The sequence below is a fragment of the Ananas comosus genome, linkage group 23, assembly GCF_001540865.1.
Source record: "Ananas comosus cultivar F153 linkage group 23, ASM154086v1, whole genome shotgun sequence".
NCBI lineage: Eukaryota > Viridiplantae > Streptophyta > Magnoliopsida > Poales > Bromeliaceae > Ananas > Ananas comosus.
The window spans coordinates 6825084-6832191 of record NC_033643.1 but is presented as its reverse complement, the minus strand read 5'-3'; the positions used below and the strand labels follow the sequence as shown (position 1 = coordinate 6832191).

At 36.0% G+C, this 7108-nt stretch overlaps 1 long non-coding RNA gene and 1 pseudogene across 2 annotated transcripts; both read right to left on the bottom strand.

Annotated features, from left to right (window-relative positions):
* Positions 1307-3734, bottom strand: LOC109728080. 2 transcript variants are annotated; one of them, XR_002220908.1, is made up of 5 exons: positions 3550-3734; positions 3415-3466; positions 3220-3314; positions 3087-3135; positions 1307-1556 (listed from the first exon to the last, which is right to left on the bottom strand). It is a non-coding gene; the product is annotated as an uncharacterized LOC109728080 (long non-coding RNA). The 2 variants fall into 2 exon arrangements; XR_002220907.1 differs by having other exon boundaries at positions 3220-3305.
* On the bottom strand, positions 3917-6916 carry LOC109727971 (annotated as a pseudogene).

Here is a 7108-nt window from a genome sequence, read left to right as displayed (position 1 = left end):
AAAATTGATCTAATCCCCGCTTATACCTCAATTTATACCTATCTCTGGAATACCCACTTTTTGCTTATCCCCGAACCAAACGATACCTAAGAGAATTGTGAATTTATGTTAATGCATATAGTTGCTAAAGGAATGTATGATGAGCAAGTTGTATAATTGATAGATATTTGCATAAATAAATGATTAGCATTATGAGGATATGCTAGATTATAAATGCATGTGAACTGTAGAATACTCGATTGGACAATTAGGATGTCAAGTAGATCGAGTGGTATCGAACCTAGTGTTAATAAACATAGGTTGAACAAGTGTGGCATGTAACCTAGTGTTAATAAACATAGATTGAACAAGTGTGGCATGTAACCTAGTGTTAATAAATATAAATTGAACAAGTATAGCATGTAACCTAGTGCTAATAAACATAGGTTGGACCAGAATGACATTGAACCTAATGTTAGTAAATATAGATTGGACAAGAGTGGAAATGAACCTAGCGTTAAAAAGAGCATAGGTTGAGAACTGAACCTACAGTCAAGTAAACCTAGGTTGTGTGATAAAGAAATTGAACATAAAGTCAATTGGACTTAGGATGCAAAGACATTGGACCTAGATAGGTCGATACTATAGGGTTAAGACCAACTCTAGAATTATGTAAAATAGATTCCGAAATCCCATAGCTTATGGATCACACCGAGAGTGGTGTGGGGCGTGTGCGACTATTTCGCCACCCAGGGCTATACTATTGTCGAGGCGTGTGCGACGATTTCGCCGCTGGATGGTTAAGCCGGTTAGTGGACTATACCGCCGGTTGACTTGAGTCATTGTCGAGGCGTGTGCGACAATTTCGTCGCCGGGTGGCTAAGTCATGAAGCGCGATGGACTGTGGTTGGCTGAGGTGTATGCGACACTACAACAAAATTAAGTTTTCGCGGCGATTTTTTTTTTTAAATTAGCGGCAATTGTAATTGCCGCTAAATGATTCCGTGGCAATTATGATAATTGCCACTATTGGTAGGGTCGCTAAAAGTTATAGCGGCATTTATTCCGACGGTTGGTAAAAATTCAAATAAATGCCGCTAAATACTACCCAACAACAAATATTATAAATGCCACTATAATTAATTATAATTGCCACAAAACATATATTAAATAATTGTTCAACAACTATTATAAATACCGCTATAATTAAATATAATTGCCACAAAAAATATACTAAATGATTGTTAAATAAGAATTATAGCGGCAATTGTATTTAATAATACTAAAATGCTTGATTCACAAAAAGGTATTCCAATAAATTAAAATATTTTTAAAAAGTCATAACCAAAGAGCATTAATAATTTATAACAAATAGTTTTAACTCTCCAATTACAATCCCAATATTCAAATTAAATTTCGAATATAAGTTCCGACAACAAAAAACTTATTTGATTTTAGCCAAACAATAACAAATTCTAAATAATACTAAATACCTAAAAATCTTAAATTCTAAGTCCTTAAGCCCTATTGTGCCAGTTCGGAAATCCACTCAAGTCGATGATAAGACCCGAAAGAACCTGCTTGAAAAGTAACATTTATAATTAATAGTAAAATAAGCAATTTAGTAATAAAATAAACATAGATTACAAAGATAATCATTTATAAATTTGAACAAGAAATGATAAAATTGAAGAAAGAATTTAAGCAAAATCAAAGCATCAAAAGTTTGCAATAGTATACATAATCAAGCAACAGTCAAATCACCCTCTTTGATGACATTATAATACCTCAACCTGAAATTTAATCCAGTTATTGGCTATGAAATATTCAACTGGTCAATAAACAACTAAAAAATAGAGTTGAGCTAGAATACTATCAGTAGCAAACAGGCTCCGTGGCCACCCATTTGTTTTCGATGAAGGAGCATCTAAATCGATGATCGGCACCGTTGAATATGATCTATACCACTTAAAAGTATCTAGAAATCAAATTTCATACTTTTCCGATATTGTTCTCTTGTCCATCAAGTAGGCGTAAAAATGAACGGCTAAAAATAAATATCCTCTAAAAAGTGATGATAGAAATTTTGTAATCAAGATCGAGAGTATAGATCTTATTCTAAATAGTTTAAAGAATTTTCTAACCAAAATTCAATTGATTTGGATAGCTTTACACCGTTAAACGAGAAAACGCCTCATATCTACCATTAAAATTTCAAATTTTGAAACTATTTGATTATTAGGTCAATGATGTCGAAATAATTTGAAATTTGATTTCTAGATACTTCAAGTGGTATAAATCATGTTCAACGGTGCCGATCGTCAATTTAAAAGCTCCATCATCGAAAACAAATTGGCGGCAACGGAGCCGGTTTGCTACCGATAGCATTCTAGCTCATACCTTATTAATTGAAGGATAAAGGACATTGATAATATTTGAATTATCAAAATCGAATGTTCTCTGGAAAGAAGCCATAGAAATGCTGAAGAATAAATTCCACAATAAATATAGCACAAGAATAAAACTAATCAAACCAGGACACTTATGAATACAAATAAATATTGTAAGTTTAATCAAAGGTAGCATGGTAATTATGCAGGTATAATCTTATAGACAGAAGCTTTTTCTCTCCTAAGTGATAAACATGGCTAATAGTTTCAAGCAATCATCATGGTTAGCTGTAACAATTAGTCTATTTATGCAACTGTTTTACGACCACCAACCCAGACCCAAAAAGCAAAAGCATTAGCGGGGTCGATCCCAAACTCCTTTACAAGCTTTGTCAACAAATAATTTGCAATCAGCATATAGAATGAAATAAGGGTGAAGTAAATCAGTAGGGCTTACACTTCTATTAATGACATTGTATTGAAACGTTAACTTTTAAGCAAATAAATAACAAAATTGGAAAGGTATGCACGACAGGTTTCAGATAATTGCCTCCATAATATATTAACCTAAGGATGCATATCTCGAATTTATAGCTTCTACTTCTCACAATCTTTGAAAATGTCAACAAGAAGTATGAGATAATAGATTCCTAAGTTAAACTAAGAGTTAATGCAGCCTATTATTATGTTGGATTGCAATGGCAAATCCAGAAGTACCGTTAGATTTGTGCTGACAGCCACCATATGTTTTGCAACTGCTTAAGGCCTGAAACCGGAAGAAACAATAAATTTGCATCAGATGAAGAAATTATGGAGAGAAGATTTACAAACAAGGTGAAATCATGCTAACCCCAAGAGAAGCTGTAATCCACTGCCTCAGAGTTCGAGCATACAACATTGTTTCTGCTGTTGTAAAAGTCTTTGAAACCGCAACAACTGTTTTTGCTAGAAATGAAAAAAATACATTATTAAAAAGTAGAGAAAACAAAAGGTAAAAAAAGAAGAGCAGGATATCAATGTCACGGAAAGGGTTACAAGGACACACATGCGCATCTCTACACAAACGAGCACACATGCCACGGAAAGACTTTTCCATCCTATCATGGAGAATAAAGAAGTTAGATTAAAATAAAAAACTGATTGTAAGGCATATAAGCATTTGTATCTATTCATGTCAAACCATTAGTGTGGTTGTAGCTTATTGAACTGCCATTTGAGTTGTGCATATTTAAATCCTCTAAACAACTTCTCTCTATAGCAAAAGCATAGAGAGACTTTGGTCGACGCCTCGATGAATCAGCCCCCCTGCGGATTGGAGGAGGAGATCGCCTCCGTGGAGGAGAAAGTGGTTTCCTCCGTGGAGAAGCTGATAATGTAAAACAAAAAATAAGAACAAAAATCAAACTCTATTACAAAAATGCATAGTACATAAGTATGAAAGAACTATACCAAATAAGTAATTTAGTAGTTCAAAAGTGGCCTACAAGTATATAAAAATATTAAAAAGAAGCAGGAACAAAAAAATTTCAAGTAGTAAAACAAATAACTCATTGCACAATAGTTTCATGAATGACTAGTTGACTACAAACTCTCAATACCTTGGCTTATGCTTGGATAAAGTCATCCAATTTTAGGGGGCCTTAGAGAAGGCCTTGGACTAGTTGCACCTCCCTGATAAACAAAGGATAGTTATATTAGGGTAACGAAAAAATACCAGAAGGCAAAACAAAGAACATTTTCGCATAGAGAGCTGGATGGTTGAAAGGAAATGGAATAGAAAGACATAAGTTTATCACCTTTTCTGCTTCCAGAAGTTCTTGAACTGGCTTATATGCAGCAGCAACGCACAGGTTCTACACAAAGGAGAGTGATAAGCGAATGCATTCTTATAAACATGGGTCTGAATGCAATCAAAATACCATACCCTCAAGTCACTTCCTGAATATCCTTCAGTGGCATGGGCAAGCTCTTCATATCTAAAACCAGGTTCGAGGTTTTCTTTAGAAAGAATAATCTTTAGGATTTTCGTTCGGTTCCCAGCGTTAGGAAGGTCCACAAATATCCTACACATAAGAGAGATATTTAAACTAAGAGGAAAGAAAGCGGAGAACAATTTATCTGTGTGAAGTACCTTCTAGGCAAGCGGCATATCAATAAAGATGTAATTTACCTTTGATGTAACAGCTAAACCAGTTACGCTAATAAAATTTGCAACTATTCATATAGAAAGCTTTCTATTTGAAGAAACTATATCACCAGCTACGATGTATGAAATCCTTAAAATGCTACATTGATGACTATACAAGGATATCACACTTGACATCTCAAGTCATAATAAGCACTAGTCACTGCCACTATTCATTTAGGAAGCCACATTAAGTACAATATATTAGCGGCTGTGGTGTATGGAATCCGCAAGATGCTACATTGATGACTAGACAAGGATCTGACACTTGACTTCTCAAGTCATAACATAAGGTGATTCATCTAGTGATAAATTTATTGTTTTGGAAGCACAAAGTCGAGAACTTAACACACCAGCAATACTTTACTCAGCAAAAGTAGTGACCAAGAGACTCATGAAACATAACATTAATAGAATCAAATCAACCAATTCTCAACATTCACATTCGCTTGCAAAAAACATCACCTAAAGTAGTCTTTAGACTCACTCATACAACCAAAAAACCACAAGCATCAAAAACTCCAAGAAAAAGCATGTTCCAACTACATTAAACTATTAGTTACCAAAGTTCCATGCCAAACTCACCAATTAATCGAAGAAAGAGGTTGATCAATCCACAACAAAGTGCATGATATGAGAGATTCATAGAGATGTAAGATGAGAACAATTAGAGTAAAAAAAGAAGAAGAAGGCGGCAAGAAAGGGGACCTGCAACACGCTGTTACAGTAACAGGTGTTCCCGAAGTTCTCGAGGCCGAAGTATCCCTCGCCCTAAGGGAACTGGTCGCCGAGGGCCTTCTCAAGCTTGGAACCTGCGGCGTCCATCACATAATCGGTGATTATGTGAATCTGTGAATTGCTAACGAACGTTATTAGATTATTATTTAACTGGACAGAATCAGCGAGACTTGAGCGGAGTGTGCGAAAAGACTTACTAAGATTACTGAAAGAAAGGATGTCTTCAGCGTTTCTCCCAATCGACTAACGTATGAACCTGCAAAGAAGATTATAACTTGGAGGTTTTTATAATGCCTTTCAAATAACAGTAAAATAAGAGTCAAAGCTCTAACTTATATAAAAAGTGATGCTCATAACACTTGAGATGCGATGAATAGAAGCACCTAAGGGATCACAATAGTAGATAATCAAAGTATGCAAAATAAATTGGGAAATAAAAAAAATCTAAAATCTAATCCTCAATTTCTAATAAACCAACAAGTCACCGATCAGTATACAAGCAGGATTACAACTAATTACAGAAATATAGTAGACAAGCATCAAGAAGGCACAAAATACACACTCTCTAATTCCAAAATCCACAATGGCAACGCTAAATGTGCCGAATCATATTACGGACAACATGTTAAATCTATTGAAGGAATTATCCCCTGTTATACAATCCTAGAATCTTCTATTGCACTTATTAAAAAAAATCTTGATGAGATGCAAGATAAACAATTAATTCTTAAATTTTACAATCATGCTGCAAATAATCCCAACTAGTAGAAGCTTCTTTATATAGTTATAAACTAGTAAAATAACATATGCAAAATCATATCAAAAAGACCACTGTAAGTACTTAGATACCAAGCCAAATACCTAAACAATCTGTGCTTCATATAGCTTGAAGCATCATTCGCAAAATCATGATTCCGATGCTCCAAAGAATCAAGAAACTCTAAAATACTGATAACCAATGGAATCAATAAACGGTACTTTAATTTTGTAAGTGTAGATCAGAACCAATGGAATGAACCAACAATCTGGTTGCTAACAGTGATTGAACCACTCATTATTCTACACATGGTTCACTTGGTTGATGAATAAGTAGAAGTGCCTTGCTATTATGATGAAGTTAACCGAAGAATTCAAAATAGTAGAACCAAATGTCACACGTTTTATAGATTGAGAACCAAAATATAATCTATTCTAGTAAAATAAAAAAGGAAAAAAAATGATATAATAAATAAAAAATAATAATAGTCCTTGAATAAAAAGATATAAAATACCACCTTGCAATGAGAGTTTAATCCACCGGACTACCGCAGTGGCAAGCGTCGTAATTATCTGCGATATCAAGAAACTCCAAAGAATCAGGATATGAATATGCAGAGGAAGAGGAGGAGGAAGAGCTAGGGTTTGTTCCCCGATCTCACTGATACAAACCCCAAAAAGGGCGATCTCAATTAGGGCCATCGGAGGAGGGCACATACTCGAACTCGTCCTCCCGGAAGTGGGCGAAGAACTTGACAGGGCTATCCTGGCCGTCGATTCGGATCAGGAACTCAACCTTGAAGGGGAGATTGGCGCTGGTGCGCTTCCCCTTCCACACGCCGAGGTACTGCTTGATCGTCCCCTCCATCCCGCCCAAATCCAGATCCGGCGCCTTCGCTACATAGTACACCCTGAGCGGCGCCTTCACGCGGATCCACCGCCCGATCTTCGCCGCCGCCGCCGCCGCCTCCGACGACGACAAGACATCGCTAGTGACGGCGACCTGTCACGCGACGCACCTTCAAGAAGCGGCGACGCGGGGGAAGGGAGGGATCGGAGG